We start from the raw sequence: 16,956 nt of genomic DNA on the forward strand, positions 1-16,956 counted from the left end.
AGCCCGGCGGCATTACAGAATAGGTACCCTTGGAGGATAAAGGGGAAAGAGGGTTCCTGACAAAACAGGAACTGGCCAGGGAGGGATGTGAAGGTGGGGAAAGGCTATGAATCTTGAGGAAGGGGGTTAAGGGGCTGGGCTACCTCTAGTCTTGCTCCAGTCCTGTCTCTTTTCCAACACCCTAGCCAGAATGATCTTTCTAAAGCAGACATCTGCTTCCCTTCCTTAACATCAACTAGCCTGTCTGCTCCATGAGGGCAGGGATTTTTTTTTTTAAAGTTTATTTATTTTGGGGGAAGGGGAGAGAGCGAGAAAGAGAGAGAGAGAGAGAGAGAGAGAGAATTCCAAGAAGGTTCCAAACTGTCAGTGAGAGCCCGATTCAGGGCTTGAACCCGGGAACCATGAGATCATGACCTAAGCTGAAATCAAGAGCTGATCGCTCAACTGAGCCACCCAGGGGCCCCAGTGCAGGGATTCTTTACCTTAGTTTTTATTTTTTATTATTATTGTTATTGTTTTATTATTATTTTTTTTACCTTAGTTTTTAAACTTCTGTATTTCCCAGAGCCTGGAACAGTGCCTGGTATGTAGCATGTGCTCAATAAAATTTGCCAAACGAACGGATGAATGACTCTGTATAGCTCTTGCATGAAGCTCAAACTTTTAAGAAAGTCATCAAGGCCTCTCATAATCTGGCCCTTGCTTTTCACTCTAGCCTCGGAGGACAAAGACTGTCTTGTTCATCTTGTATCCTCAGAATGCCCATAATGTCATCATTTAATAAATGGGGCTTGAATGAATCACTCCCTCCCTCATTCCAAGGCAAATTCCATGTTGCTTCTAGAATACATGCGATTCCCAACTAGGGGTCTTTCTACACGCTCTTCCCACTGCCTGGAAAGGGCCTCCTACCCGCCAAAATCCCACCTCTGTTGCCCTTCCCATTATGTGGCTGTCTTTCTACATGGCAGGCAGAGTAATGGCCCCCTTGAGGAGGAAATGTCCGCTTCCCAATCCCTGGGACGTATAAATATGTTATCTTACATGGCAAAAGGATTGTGCAGATATGATTAAGTTAAATACCTCCAGATGGGGAGATTAGCCTGGATTACCCAGGTGAGCCCAATCTAATCACACTGGTCCTTAAAAGCAGAACACTTTACTCAGCTGAAGCCAGAGGGAGATGTGATGATGGAAGAATGGTAAAAGGGATATGACGTTGGTGGCTTTTAAGTTGGAGAACTGAGGTTCTGAGCAAAGGAATGTGAACATCTTCTAGAAACCGGAGAATGTAAGGAAATAGATGCCCCCCAACAGCCTTCAGAAAGGAACATGGCCCTGTTGACACACTGATTTTAGCCCAGTGGGCCCCGTGTTAGGCTTCTGACCTACATGATAAGCTTTTTATAAATAGTTTCTCTGCGTGGTCAGTGCAGAGCCCGAGGTAGGGCTCCATCCCACAAACCATGAGATGGTGACCTCGGCTGAAATCAAGAGTCAGACGCTCCAGCAACTGAGCCACCCAGGCGCCCCTAAGATAATAAACTTTTAATCCACTAAATTTGTGGTAATTTGTTAGAGTAGCAATAGCAAACTAATACACCCTATAATTAGCTTTCCAGGAAGCTTCCCTGGAGTGCTTCCTAACAATGTCTAGATACACCTGAAAGCTGCCTGGATTGTAACACTTATCACCGAGTGTCAGAATTGCCTGTTTGCTTTTTTTTCTGAATTGGGGAGGGGGCAGATGAGGAGGGTAATTAGAGTGTAAGCTTCTTAAGGACAAGGCAATCTCTGTTGGGTTTACCTTTGAATTTATAGGACTAATTCATTGCCTGATCCAAAGCTGTTGTTCAGTATATACTTGATGAATGAGTGGGTGAATGAAGAACTGGTTACTAGTTAGGGAGCAGGTGGTTGAAAGGAATGAGAGGAGAAGGTAATTAAATCTGTGCTGCGTTCTCTCAGGGCTCTGCTCTGGGCCCGGGCTTATCCATAAAACAAGTTTGAGCTAAAATTGCAAAGGGCAATGTTTGTACCATTTTCATTTAAAAATCCTTCAGTAGACTTTCTTTGAAGAGATCCAAATATTTTTGCAAAGGTGAATGGATACTGGAGATGGGGTAGAGAAACTCTGTAAATATTCGGTGATCAGACTGACTTCAATCCCTTTGGGTCCCACTGGCCTCGAAATCAGTCCTGCTTCTCTCTTACACCTTTTCCATGACCCAGAACATTTGGGGGCTGCCTGGTTCAGGGAGAATATTAATCCTAGTGTCTGAGTTCTTGAGGCTGTCCAAGATTATTGGGCTGCCAACCTCTCTGTATTCTCAGAGAGGAGAAGAGTAGGAGGGCTCACCTGAAACCCAGGATGTTCTCAGTTTGGAGTTTTTAGGGCCAAACACCAGAGAAGACTTCACCAAACAACTTCTCTGTACCATGCATCTCTCTGGTACCTTGTAATGGTCTCAACTCCAAACACTCTACACAGTGATGATGGAAGATGGGGTCTTTGCACAGGCAGCTACACCTTGCATTGGTTTGGGAAGCCCTGGGAAAGCCTCTTAAAATTAAACCTTTCCCGCTGGCCTAAAATTCCACCGTTACAGGGGTGCCCGTGTGGCTCAGTTGGTTAAGCGTCTGACCCTTGATTTCAGCTCAGTCGTGATCTCACGACGGCATGGGGCCTGCTTGGGATTCTCTCTCTTCCTCTCTCTCTCTGCCCGCCCCCCATAAATGTATAAACATTAAAAAAAAAAAAAAAGTCAACATTAGAGATGTTTTCTGGCTCTTCAATACAATTGTATTCAACTCCCAACTATCCATATGCTTTCCTGTCATGAGCCACTGTGGGAGTCTCAGGATGAGGAGGACAAGACCGCACCTTGCACGCAGGTGCCCCTAAGGCCTTGTGAAAACAGTTTCCTCTTCAAGGTGTAACCACACAAGCTAACATTTGCCAGCTGTAGGAAGACGACTGTGTCAGGGTCCAGGTAACGGACGGTGTCACTGAGAGGGCAAGGAGTGAGAACTGCAGAGACCTTTCTTGCTCCACAACTTTTCCCGGTTCTGATACAGAACTGATGGTGATTTTCAGACAGGTGAGTCTGGTGAGTGGCGGGCGGCGTTGGGGAGGGGGGGGGGTTAAAGGGGGGGGGGGGGGGGGGGTAAAAAGCATCCCTTTAAAAATTAGTGGGAGAACACCTGAAACTAATGTAACGCCGTCTGTTAAGTATACCAAGCTAAACATTGGATTAGAAAAAGACAAAATAGTGGCGGAAATTATGTTTAAGAAATGTGGGGAGGGGAGAGGACCCAATATGGAATCTGTGACGTTCGACTGCCCTCTAGTGGGAGAACTAAGTTCGACAGTCTAGGCGAGGTGAGAAATGAAGAGGCACTCCCGGAAGGGATGGTGGTAAATAAGGTGCCAGATGGCACCCCTGTTTGTAATTCAACTTGGGGAAAAGCGGATTCAGTTCACGCTACCTCAGGTGTGACACTGCAATGTGAACAAGCCAGACTTTTTTTTTTTTAATTTTTAAATTTTTTTTTAACGTTTATTTATTTTTGAGACAGAGAGAGAGCATGAGCGGGGGAGGGGCAGAGAGAGGGAGACACAGAATCCGAAACAGGCTCCAGGCTCTGAGCCGTCAGCACAGAGCCCGACGCGGGGCTGGAACTCACGGACCGCGAGATCATGACCTGAGCCGAAGTCGGAAGTGAACAAGCCAGACTTTTGATTCAACTTTCAAACTTTGCCATTGCCTGTATGAAACAATTTTTCTCGCCGGCCCCAGATAAATCTGGTCAGCTGTCTCCAATCTGGCACCTCCTGTCTCTACCTCCCTCCATTCCAGCCACACTAACCTATTCACCATTCTTCACCCCCCGTTGACACTCCCCGCTCTCCTTCCAGGTTCAGTGTTTTCCTTCCCACTGTGTCTAGTTTACTGCTGTGGAAATAGTAGGTATTCAACAAGCCGCTTGATGGGTCAATCCTATCCAGTCTATTGAACTTTAAACAGAAGGAAAGGAGAGAGTGATTAAATCTGTGCTGTGTTCTCTCAGGGCTACCACGGAATACCACATAACAAAGCCATTGGGCAAGGGGGAAAAAAAACCTTCAAAGCCCCTCTATTCTCTCCCCTTTAGGGAGCCTAGACAGACACCATTTCCCCTCCTTAAACAAATTTAGGTATCGCACGTTTCCACATCTCATTCATAAAAACAGAGCGAGGAGTTTTCCTTATTTAACACAGTGGATGCTTAAGAAATGCCTGAATGAATAAATGACAAACGTCTGCTGGCTCATTACAATCTACTCTGCACACCTCTGACAGTTATTTGTTGCAATTTAACTCTGACCATGTGTTTTCCTTGCTGAAAACTCCAGGGCCCCTATCCTGGTTTTGTAACCATGGCCTTGCTGCCCATGCTTATGACACTCTGTACTTGAATTTGTCTTGCTGCACTTATTACTTTGCTAAAGTGGTTTGCTTACGTGTCTGCCTTCTTTCCCAGGCTGTGAGCAGGATCCGTGTCCTACAGATCTCCGACTCCAGAGCTAGTGCAGGACCTAAGCCATAATAGATGATCAATAAATATGCAGTTAAATCATTCCTTCCTGTTGCATTTTGAGTCTGTTCCTTCTAATCTTATTCACTGTGGGAGAAGGAAGAGCGTGGTAAAACTTCAGATTTAGAAGGTATCTTACAGGTCATTTGATCAATTTCCCTCATTTTATAGATGTGGAAACCCAGGACTGCTCAGGATCACACAATTTGTTGGTCTTTGTTCTAAAAGAATCAGACAATTGTGGGAAAGAAATTCCTCCAACCAAGGCTGAGCTGTTTTGTTGTTCATTGTGTTCAGAAGCCTCCAGTTCCCAGAAACAAAAATGAATTCCCTTATCAGCCTTCGAAATTTCATGATCCTGCCTTCCCCACCCCATGCGTCAGGGCTGCTGAAACTGATTTTGGGAAAAACTAGGCTGATCTGGAGATTTATGTTGCTAATACTCCACGTTGTTCCCACTGGTGCACGCTGACACTGCTTTGCAAGGGCTCATTTTGTGAATCTGACCTGGAAACTGCGAGGTGCCTAGAAGGCAGGGAAAAGCAAAAATTCGGTCAAAACCGAAATTAAAAGTCTAAGCTCCTTCTCTCTCGTCTAAATGTGGACCCACCTTTCCCCTGTCACTTCTATTTTCCTATATTAGCTGCTCTATTCGTGAATCAAATGCGTCTTTCCTTCTTTTGTGCTGAGGGATGCTCATCTAACAGCTGTATCATCTAGTTAATGGAAATGTATTTTTCATTAAAGAGAAAGATACGGTCATCTAGTTCCGTGGGGTAACTAAAATTAAGAGGTCCTATTGGCGAAGTGATAAACGGAAGACACAAGAATCGTAACAAAAAGAGGTCACAGCTCTATGTCTGAAAGTTTAACGTTGGTTTCCCTTTCCCATAAGTCGCTACCATTTCGTTTCAGAGTTTAGTAGATACTGGCAATTGATCAAATATGAAATATGCAAGAACTTCAAGAACACACGTCTTAAGGAAATGGGGAAATAGAAAAATAAATGCTTTTTAAAAATCTTGCTAAAAAAGATACTTTAAATATGGTTCAACCAGAGAAGTAATTTATTAGAATTATATCAAGTAAACAGAAGAGCAGGACCTCTCAAGAGCGCCCGGATAGCTCAGTCGGTAGAGCATCAGACTTTTAATCTGAGGGTCCAGGGTTCAAGTCCCTGTTCGGGCGTCTGTGGCTTTTGCCCCTTACTTACATTACCAAATATTACCGTATGAAAATCTCAGCACTGAAGCAAACTTCTGCTTCAAATTGAGTTTTTTTTCCTTGCTTTCAGCATATGCGAGGTAAATATGTTCTCAGGGAAGAAAACACTGACTACGCGAACTCAATTTCTTGGTGAATATGGAAGCTTTTGTGTGGTGGTTTCCCCGTGAGACCGAATTTGTGTTGTTCAGATTGTTAAAAATCGAAGCTAAAAAGGAAGGCAGAAGTTAAAGCAAAGCGCCCGAACAGGGACTTGAACCCTGGACCCTCAGATTAAAAGTCTGATGCTCTACCGACTGAGCTATCCGGGCTCTCACAAGAGAAAGCTCCTATTACAATGCCTTACATAAGAATAAAGAACCTTGCGTAATCGCTTCCTTCCATCCACATTTTGTGAAACCGTTTTAAACCCAAGAAAGCTCACGATTCTTACAACAAAGAGAAACAGAAGACCTGAATCATGTACTTGTCAGCAGCGTTAGCAGCTACTTCAGAACTGAGAGGTATTTATGTGCCCAATAGCCATTATTACGTAGGCTTCTTTGATTTGTAATCAATCCAACACATCCAGGATTAAGAGAACGGCAAGGTACATCACTTTTGAAGCGTTGTGGTGGCATCAGGTCTCTCTTATTATTGATAATCACGTGGATATCAGTTCTAAAACTGACCCGACAACAGAAAAGAAGAAAAGAGTCTAAGAGAAGAGTATAAATATGCTGCTGGGAAGCTACTGGGTTGAACTGCAGAGTACAAACTGGGAGAAAGGACCCTGCAGAGGGATAGTGTGAGTGTCCCGCAGGTCCCTTGAAGACGTCCAAATAATTTTAAATGACGCAAACCCTGGAGGAAGTCACCAGCAGTGATCCTGGGGGTACAAGCCCTGCCAGCCAGAGAGACAAGAAAGCTGAGCGTGCCTGCAGAGAGATCTTACTGATCATGGCATTCGAGGCTCTTCTCTTCCACTGCCATCAGTGATCTGAGCACTGCCTTCTGCTACAGGGCTGGCTTTGAGACTTATCCACCATGGGGCTCAGGGTGAGACATTAAAGAATTTGTGTTCGCTGGTGTTGCTCTCCCTTAATCCATCTGCCTAATTCCAACACTTTAGGAGTGGTTGTTCAGGCCCAGCAAGGTCACTTTTAGGAATTTGTCCTGAAGAAATAATCAGGGATATATAAAAAGACTTGGTTACAGGAGAGACCGTCATGATATTTTAAGTGGAAAATACTGCAAATGACAGACAAGGCTATATAAATTACGGTACTGTCTTAATACATGGAGTATTATGTAGCTATTAATAATCATGCTGTAGAAGAATACGACTTGAGGAAAATGCAAAACATTGTTAAGTTAGGAAATACTTCAAAGCAATTTTTTTAAAAAGGTGCATATATGTACATTGAAAAACTGAAAGCATAAATGTCTCTCTATAAAGTCTGTGTTCTGAATCGAGGTGCACCTGTTTGAAACCTTACTTCCACTGTGTGATCTTGAGTAAACTACTTCTCTGTGTCTCAGGACAATAGGATAATTGTGAGAATTTGTAAGGTAGTTTATCCAAATTGTTTGGAACAGTGTCTGACAAGTAAAAAGCAATCATGAAGTCATATAAAGACTTAATGGCAAAGACATAACAAGAACAGACTGCAGATTCTGCTCTAGCTAGAGTTCTAACACTGTCTACACTTCAACAAGCACTTAGCTTATTTTTAACAATTATTTTTTTTATCAAGATCTAATTGACATATACCATTAGTTTCAGGTGCACAACATAACTAGTCCGTATTTGTATATATTGCAAAATGTCACCACAGTGAGTCTAGTTAACATGCATCACGACACATAGTAACACGTTTTTTAATAACGATGAAAGCTTCCACGATCTGCTCTCTTACAACTTTCAAATATGCACTACAGCATTATTTAACTATAGTGACTGTGTTGTATCAGGCTTAACATATTTGAATGGATTCGAGAAGATGTTGAGAATTTTGAAGGCTGACAATATTGGGTTAACTCCAGACAAAAAGAATCACTTTATCCTCTAAGCAATGGGGGAACTATTAAAAGTTTGGCTTGGGGTGCCTGGGTGGTTCAGTCAGTTGAGCATCCGGCTCTTGATTTCGGTTTAGGTCATGATCTCGAGGTTTGTGGGTTTGAGCCCCAAGTCGGGCTCTGTGCTGACAGTGCTGAGCCTGCTTGAGATTTTCTCTCTCTCTCTCTCTCTTCCCTTTTCCTGCTCACATTCTCTCTCAAAATAAACATATAAACTTAACAAAAAAAATTTTTTTTTAAAGTTTGGCTCAATTATGTTCCAATTTCCCACTAAAAGGAGCACACATTAGACTTGTTTGTGCTACAATAAAAACAGTAACAAGGACTACCATCAAATATTCTCTGTAAGAATCACATCATCAGAATTAATCATCTGCCCAAGGCTAATGGTACAGGTTTCTAAAATTGGCTCTGTGCAGACGGGATGTTTAACCATCAAGTTAGGAATATTAGACTGCCTTCTCTTTGCTCAAAACCCTTTGATTCTTCCCTACTACTTCACTGAGTAACACATGGAACTTTTTATAGCAGCATTCAAAATCCTCCGCAATCTGGCCCTGGCCTACTTTGATACCAATACAATACAAACCAAAATTGTTATTTAAAATTTTCCAGTAGCCACATTTAAAAAAAAAAGTAAAAAGAAACAGATGACATTAATTTTTATAATACATTTTATTCAACCCAATATTTCAAAATATTATCATTTTGATATGTAATCAATATGAAACATTATTGGTGTGCCTGGATGGCTCAGTTGGTTAAGTGTCTGACTTCGGCTCAGGTCATGATAATCTGACACTTACTAGGTTCACGCTCTGCGTCGGGCTCTGTGCTGACAGCTCAGAGCCCTGGAGCCTGCTTCGGATTCTGTGTCTCCCTCTCTTTCTTCCCCTTCCCTGCTCATGCTCTGTCTTTATTTCTCTCTCAAAAAATAAACATTAAGATAAATAAATAAAAATTAAAAATATAAAACATTATAAATAAGATATAGCATTTTTCACTACTAAGTCTTTGACATATGATGTGTATTTTACACTCATAGCACATCTCAATTTGGACTAGCCAAATTTCAAGCCACATGTGGCTGGTGAATATTATATGAGACAGTGTGATTCAATACCATGCCAATCTTTTACTCAGTAACCAACACTTTGATCAAAGTAGATTCTTTCAGTTTTAAGATCATACCTTCCAATTCATCTCTTTCTTTCCTCATTATTTGTGCCATGTTTCTTCAAATGACTTCTCTTATTTACACCTCTTGAAATCCTATTCATTTTTTTAAAGTTTCTTTTTAATGTTTATTTATTTTTGAGAGAGAGAGAGAGAGAGAGACACGAGAGGTGGAGGGGCAGAGAGAGAGGGAGACACAGAATGGGAAGCTGACTCCAGGCTCTGAGCTGTCAATGCAGAGCCTGATGCGGGGCTCGAACCCATGAACTGTGAGATCATGACCTGAGCCAAAGTTGGACGCTTATCCGACTGAGCCACCCAGGCAACCCCCAAAATCCTATTCAATTTTTTAAGGCCCCACTCAAATGAAACCTCTTCTACAAAATCTTCAATGATTGTGTTAACTAGGAAGAAAAGATGAATTCAAGAGACTATAGATAGACTCATATTCAGTTTACAGATTCAGTAATAGAGACATGTATTTATTCTTCGAATTGAAAAAGTAAAATTGGATCCCCATGTTACAACATACACAAAAATCACTTGCAAATGAGCTAAGGGCTTATATGTGAAAAGGACGTCTTTAGAACTTTTAGGAGAAAATATATGAGTATCTTTATGACCCCCAAACAGGGAGGAATCTCTTTAAAAAAAAAAAAAAGGAAGTGAAACATAAAGAAAATAGTTAATAAATCTGACTTCATTAAAAAAACTTCTGAAAAAAAAAAACTTCTGTTCATCAAAAGACAACATTAAAAAACTGAAAACAAGGTATAGATTTGAAGATTGGTAATACATAATAATCAAGAAGGATTAATGTCCAGATTATATACAGAACTCCTACAAATGGACAAGGAAAAGACTAACCAATAGAAAAATGGGCAAAAGATATGGACAGGCAATTCATAGGTGAGTAACCGTAGTCAATAGATACGAAAAAATGCTCGACCTTACTCTTAATCATGGAAATAGAAATCAAACCACCATAAGAAATTCTCACATCTATCAGGTTCGTTTTTTAATAGTCTGACAATACCAAGGGTTGGCAAAAATATGGAGCAAGACACTCCTATACACATTCGTGAGGAGTGTATATTCCCACAACCACTTCGGAGAGCACTGTGTTATGATCTGACAGCATTGACAATGTGTTTGTGACCCAATAATTCTACTCCCTGGAGTTCACAAGTACAAGAATGTCGATGGCAGCACTGTTTGTAACAGTAAACGACTGGAAACACCTTAGTATTTATCAAAGGAGGAGGCGAATAAAAAATTGTGGTATGATCATTACAATTATGGGCTGAGTTGTGCCCCCCCCACCCATTAATGTGTGCAAGTCCTACCCCCTGAGCATCTCAGAATGTGACTCTATTTGGAGACAGGCCTTTTACGGAGGTGATTAAGGTAAAATGAGGTCATGGGAGTGGGCCCTAATGCATTATGGCTGGTGGCCTTATAAGAAGAGATCAGGGCACAGACAACTTACAGACCGAGGGGTCAGGACACAGCAAGAAGGACGCCACGTGCAGGCCAAGGAGAGGTATCAGAAGAAACCAAATCTGCCAACACCTTGATCTTGTACTTCTAGCACCCAGAACTGTGAGAAAACAAAGTTCTAGTGTTTAAGTCATCCAGTCTGTGGTATTCTGCGATGCCAGCCCTAGAGAAGCACACTTGCAATTAATTCTACAATTTAATATATTACGATACAGTATTACTCCACAATATTGAAAATTAACTAACCATATGTGATTTAACATGGTGGAACTTCACAAACAATGAGGAAAAAATGCAAGTTGCAGAATACATACAGTTTGATGCCATTTACAAAGATTTTAAAAGCATAAAATTCTGAGGGAATATATACATATATAAATCCTAAAGGTCTAAAGAAGTGCATGGGAGAGGTAAATACCAAATTCAGAATAGTGGTTCCCTATGGAGTTGAAGGAGGGAGATGGGACTACTATAGGAAACCTTTGTGTAACAGGTAAAGTATCGTTCTTTAGGAAAAGTGGGGGGTGGGGGTGCCTAGGTGGCTCAGTCAGTTCAGTGTCCAACTTTGGCTCGGGTCATGACAGCACAGAGCCCGGACCCTGCTTCGGATTCTGTGTCTCCCTCTCTCCCTGCCCCTCCCTGCTCGCACTCTGTTGCTCAAAAATGAGTAAACATTAAAAAAAAAAAAAAAAAAAAAAAAGGAAAAGTTACGGGGAAAAGATTAGATTCTTCTTTATACTTTTTTTTGTATGTGTGAAGTAGCTCATTATGAATTTTTAAGAAAGGCTATAATAACGCTGACTTCCAATTCCTTTAGAACTACCAGGGACTCTAGAAAAATCATCTCATTTAGCCATTTTATTCACAGACTGGGAAACTGTAGAACTGTGTAACTTTCTGGTTTCTAGAAATAGCCAGACTAAACCCAGGTTTCCTGTCTCTTTATTAAATAAACAGTTTTTGAGTATAGTTCTTAGGGAAGGAAGTGAGGATCACTGAGTTAGTTATGAGCTTAAGCTAATTTCATTTTCTTTTTAAGTGCATTTGACGAGCAGAAGAAATGCTATAGTTATGGCTTATTTTCATTAGAGCCAGTCATGTGATGAAGTTTTATGAAGTCCTTGGGAAAGGATAGCAAAATGTGTCCAGATATTGACCACAAGTAGGTAGAATCATTTGTGGTTTAAGAACAACATTCAAGGATGAATGATTAATCACGAATTAATATCAACCATGACGGGAAACGCTCTATTCTTAACCATGTCCTATTCAGCGTATTTATCAAGACTTTCAGTGAAGACACGTTAAAGATCTTAATCAAAATTTTTGCAAAATGTAAAAGAACTAATCCCTCTCAACCTTCCAGGCATGGTTAAGTGCAGCTCATCAAGCATTGCACTTACCACATCCTCCCACCCAAGTACTAACCAGGCGTGACCCTGCTTAGCTTTTGAGATCAGATGAGATTGGGAACGTTCAGGGCGGTATGGCTGTAGACCCACATTCTCCTTACCTGGACTGTCTGAGTCCTCCACTAGACAGATTCCAGGTGTTACTTGTTTTGGAATCTTCTAGGTTGGTGTTTGGCACACAGTAGGTGTTCAACAAATGTTTATCTTAAACAAAATGAATTGCATCACAGGATCATAATCCCAAGAGTCCAGGAGGCAATAGGAAGAGACCTAAACTAACCGGATACTATTTGAAAGATACAAAACAAACTCCTATTTGGGAATTAAACCAAAAAAGCACTCAAATTGATTGCATAAAAAGAGAGGGGAAACAGTGGAGACTGGTTCACCTAAAAAAGCCCCTCCCCTCTAATTTTTGAGAGAGGTGGTTGCTGACTTCAAGCTCTTTCAGAGCAACTGTGAAAAGGCATTACTTTTTCGGCTCATTTGCAGAGACCTAGATCTCCAGCTCTGCGTAAGGTTATGCCAGAAATAGAGCAAGGTGCAATGTGCAAATTAAGGGGGGGGTGCCATTGCCCTATTTTATTTAGCATGGGTTTGTACCCAGTTCTGGGAACCACATTTTAAACAGAACAAACAGGTACTTGTTCAGAAGATGGTGACCAGGGTGGCTTGAAGCCATGTCAAGTAAGAAATAGTTGAAGGCTGTGAGATTTTTAGCTTGCAGAACAAGGCACAGGGTTAGAGATGGGACATGGTAACTGTCTTCAAATGACTGAACAGTATTCATATGGTAAAGAATGAAGCCTTACTCTACGTCTCCCAAGTGTAGAAATGAAACCAACGGAAACTGCAAAGTAACATACTTCAGCTCAGAAAATCCTCTAATATTTAGAATCATCCTGAAATCAATGAGAGGAAGTATTTGGGAGAGACAATACCATTTGGCACCTTCTGAGGTGGAAGTTGGCCAACCTGAGAGGTTTGTGGCAGGAGCTTTTATATTGGGACTCGATGACCGGGTTGCTGATCCAAAGAAGCTCCACCTCCCTCGTTCTTTGCACCTCTTCCAGCATTTATCACATATCTTGTTGTTATTCGTGTATATCCTAGTTCTATTTCCCCCAACGAGCGACAACACTAAGATGCTGTTTGCCCTCTGCAGCTACTATCTCTGGGGAATAAGAATGAATACGTTAACTTTGAGAAACAGAGGGAGTGGTGTTTTTTGGAAGAGCGGAAGGCTTCCTCTGACTACGCTATTAGGTTTCTTCCATCCTCGATTTTTGATGTCCTAGGACACATCTGTAAATACCATCAGACTCTGCGAGCTCCTCAAACGTTTTCTCTTGAAACTTCACAACTCAGTCTTCCAAGTCCTGCGACTCTCTCCCCGGCCTGGCCTCTACTCTATGGTGGGGAGACCGCAGTCTTTCTGCCTCTCTAGCCCTCCAGTGGCGTCTCTATGGTTTCCGGAGGCCTCACCGGAAGCCCTGGTGTGAGATGGGTTCAGGAGGCCGGAAGTTGCGCCCTCACTACTCGCCGTTTCAAAATGCTGCTGAGGCCTTAGGGCCTGAGACTGACGCCCCCTCCCCCCCCCCCGGGCTCGGCGGGGGAGCGACTCATGGAGCGGCCGTAAGGTGTGGCTCTTGGGTTTCGGCGGCCGGGTCCCGGGCGGCTGGGGGCCGGGAGGCGGGGAGCGGGCGGCGGTACGGCCAGTTCGGCGGGCCTCGGAGCCGGGGCAGCGGGCGGGTGGAGCTTGAGGCGTGGGTGGCGGCGCGGGCGGAAGAAGGGCTGGTGGGGGAAGGGTTCTGCGTTGAGGCCCCGCGGAAGGTAAAAATGGAGGTAGACTGACGTGCTTGCTGCAGTTCGGCCGGCTGGTTTACAAGTCGGAAATCGAAATCGTCGGTCGACGATGTTTTTAACTGGACGCAAAATTGGAGAAATACTGAGGCCCTTTGGAGGAAAGAGATGGGCGCAGAGGGAGGCGGGAAGAGTGACACTGAGGTGTCCCAAGAATTGAAGGTAGTAACTTTCAAGGGTTTGCGCGCCATCTGTGCCCGATGCACTCGAGTGCTTGTTTGAAGAAGGCTGGTTTTGGGGCCACACCCAGACCCGCCCAAGCAGAATATCCGGAGATGGGGCTCCGGAATATATATGTTCATCAGCGCACCCCCCAACTGAGTTTTGTACACCGTGAAGTTTGAAAACCACTGTCTTAAAGCGACACCCGGAGAGGATGCTATTGCTCTGCCCCGTCATTAGGAAATCTCTGTGTTGGTGAGGAAGCCCCTTCACGCTGAACAAGTATCTGTCAAACGTACTTGGTGCCTTTGGTGTGAAGTATTACTACCTTTTGGTTTAGGTGTTGTCTCCTCCCTCCTTCTATCAGGAATCTCTTGATACGAAAAGGCAGTTGAGTTTAAAAGTGTTTATTTCACAGGATTTTGTTTGACAGTACCGGTTACGATCACACATTTTCGTTGTTTGAAATAAATAAGTAAGTGCCTGAAGTTAAAAAAAATGCACACAATACAGAAGTGTGTACAGTTTTAACTGTTCATCAACCCTAACGGGTTCTCTTCTCAGGCTAGCTGCTGTTAACTGCTTGATGTTAACATCCGTCCTGATTTTTCCCTACAGTACTCACATTTTTAAACAACAGTGGGGTCACATTGTACGTATTGTGTATGCACCTTACGTTTTTAAGATGATAGCAGGGACACCTTCCATCCAATATACGTGTAAGGCTTTCTTTTAAATATTTGCACAGTATTGCGTTAAAGAGTTGTACAACAATTTTGTTCCTCATCAGTTCCTCATGGATGGGAGTTTTAGGTTGTTCCTGGCCCATTGTTTGTTTTGCAAACTATGTAGGAGTATACTCTTGCTACACACTTGACCTTTGTAGGTGCCTAGCAGACTTTGTAAGAACTGAAACAACATCTGAATAGAACAGTAGTTGTTATTTTTTTTTTAAGTTGTTTTTATTACTTTCAAGTATGTAGTTGAAAGAGAATCAGACAGTACTGTTTAGTAGAGGCCCTTAGGGCTTTAAAGAATTAAGAATGATTATTCCTGCTAACTTCTGACAAGAAGTCTAATTCAGTCTTAAAATCACAGTTGTCTTCAAAGGTAGAAATTTGAAGATGAGGTGTAGGAATCTCTTGGACTACATGTCGGCTGAAACCAGGCTTGCATTATCATTGAGAGATGAGTAAGACAATTTCGATCCTCTGTGGTTTCAGTCCAGTAGAGGACACAAATAAAAACCTAAGTGGTAAAAGAGGTGCTCTGGTGACATCTTCCCTTGGAGAATCAGAAAGCCTTGACCAAGGAAGTGATTTTTGACCTGGGTAGAATAGGAATTGTCAAGAGTAGAAAATAGATCCCAGAAGAGGAGAAAGGACAAGCGCCAAGTCAGTGGGTTTCCAACTTTTTTAACAATGATGCCCAGTAAAAAAAAACGTTTTATGTTGTGACCCAGTACACACAGGATGGGTAATGAATGGTTAAGCTCTGGCTCTGCAGCCAGAGTGCTTGCGCTCTAAGACCACGATTTTCAGCAAGTTAGTGTCTTCTCTGCCTCCGTTTCCTCTTCTGAAGTGCGGACAATAATATATTTACCTAATAGGATTTCTGTATGGATTAAGTAAGTTATTGCAAAAAAGTGCTTTAAAGAGTGCCTGATACAAAGGTGCTTAACTGTGTCGTGTTGGCTTTTTTTCAATAACAGAAGCAGGTTCCACAAAACAAAACTTAACCTTTGTTATTTACTTTTATTTTCTGTTCTGTTCTGTTTCATTAATAGAGGGGAGGGATTAAGACCAACTGGGGTACAAGTTATAGTTTGAAAAACTCAGTACTGGGGCGCCTGGGTGGCGCAGTCGGTTAAGCGTCCGACTTCAGCCAGGTCACGATCTCGCGGTCCGTGAGTTCGAGCCCCGCGTCAGGCTCTGGGCTGATGGCTCGGAGCCTGGAGCCTGTTTCCGATTCTGGGTCTCCCTCTCTCTCTGCCCCTCCCCCGTTCATGCTCTGTCTCTCTCTGTCCCAAAAATAAATAAAAACGTTGAAAAAAAAAATTAAAAAAAAAAAAAAGAAAAACTCAGTACTAAAAATACCTGGGAGGTGAGTGATAAAAGGGCTTACGGATTCAAGAAACTGAGTTCATCATTCATCATGGTACATACTGAGTGGTGGAAGTGGAAACTTGAAGTGGAAACCGAGGTGGAACGGAGAGAGTAAGTTGGAGACAGATCACGGAAGCTGATGTACACATACCCAGTGAGGGGAGGGGAGTGAGTTTCTGGAAATGAAAACGCCTTGTGAGTCAGCTCTATAGACCCGTGTGGGATAGTCCTTCACTCTTGAGATGCACTGAAAAACCAGGGTATTTTGGCCTGCCCTGGGCTGTTCCTAGTTCTGCTGTGTTGTGGACCCAGGTGGTGGGATGACTTCCTTTTCAATAAACACATCTCTCTTGAGGAAGAGTCCTTTTGTTTTTTTTTAATTCCTATTTTCTTTTTTAACTTGAGATATAGTTAACACACAGTGTTGCATTACTTTTAGGTGTAGCGTAGTGGTTCGACAACTCTATATGTTATGCTGTGCTCGCTACAGGTGCAGCTACCATATATCACCATACAACGCTAGTATAATACCATTGACTATATTCCCTATGTTGTACCTTTTATCTGTGTGCCTTATTCATTCCATTCCTGGAAGCCTGTATTGCCCACTCCCCTTCACCCATTTTGCTCATCCTTCCACCTCCTCCCTTCTGGCAACCATCACTTTGTTCCAGGGAGAGTTTTTTTGAAAGCAAGAAAAAACTGCAAAAAGGACTTTGTTCCCTCGTTCATTTAAAAGTAGGCAAATTCTGTTCAGCTTTTTATACTCCTTCCTGAGGTTCATTATTAGCTGTAAAGAAACAAACTTCCAGAGAGCCAAAACAGTACCAATTAGTGATGTAGATTCTTTTTTTTGTAACTGGAGTGTTTCCTAAGAC

At 42.5% G+C, this 16,956-nt stretch overlaps 1 protein-coding gene and 2 non-coding genes across 4 annotated transcripts in view; 2 read left to right on the forward strand and 1 right to left on the reverse strand.

Moving 5' to 3' along the window:
- The first annotated feature begins 5,693 nt into the window (after positions 1–5,693).
- Positions 5,694–5,766, forward strand: TRNAK-UUU (transfer RNA lysine (anticodon UUU)). The gene has a single exon. It is a non-coding gene; the product is annotated as a tRNA-Lys (tRNA).
- A 274-nt stretch (positions 5,767–6,040) lies between these two features.
- TRNAK-UUU (transfer RNA lysine (anticodon UUU)) lies at positions 6,041–6,113 on the reverse strand. Its single transcript has one exon. It is a non-coding gene; the product is annotated as a tRNA-Lys (tRNA).
- Positions 6,114–13,429: 7,316 nt separating this feature from the next.
- The window catches only part of MDM4 (MDM4 regulator of p53), a 42,570-nt gene continuing 39,043 nt past the window's right edge, over positions 13,430–16,956 (forward strand). The window contains exon 1 of one of the 2 annotated variants that reach the window (XR_007458834.1): positions 13,430–13,588. The gene's annotated coding sequence lies outside the window, so the exon portion shown is untranslated. The remainder of the gene's footprint in view (positions 13,589–16,956) is intronic. The other variant, XM_049634466.1, reaches the window with a different exon arrangement.

Source organism: Panthera uncia, chromosome F1, assembly GCF_023721935.1.
Source record: "Panthera uncia isolate 11264 chromosome F1, Puncia_PCG_1.0, whole genome shotgun sequence".
NCBI lineage: Eukaryota > Metazoa > Chordata > Mammalia > Carnivora > Felidae > Panthera > Panthera uncia.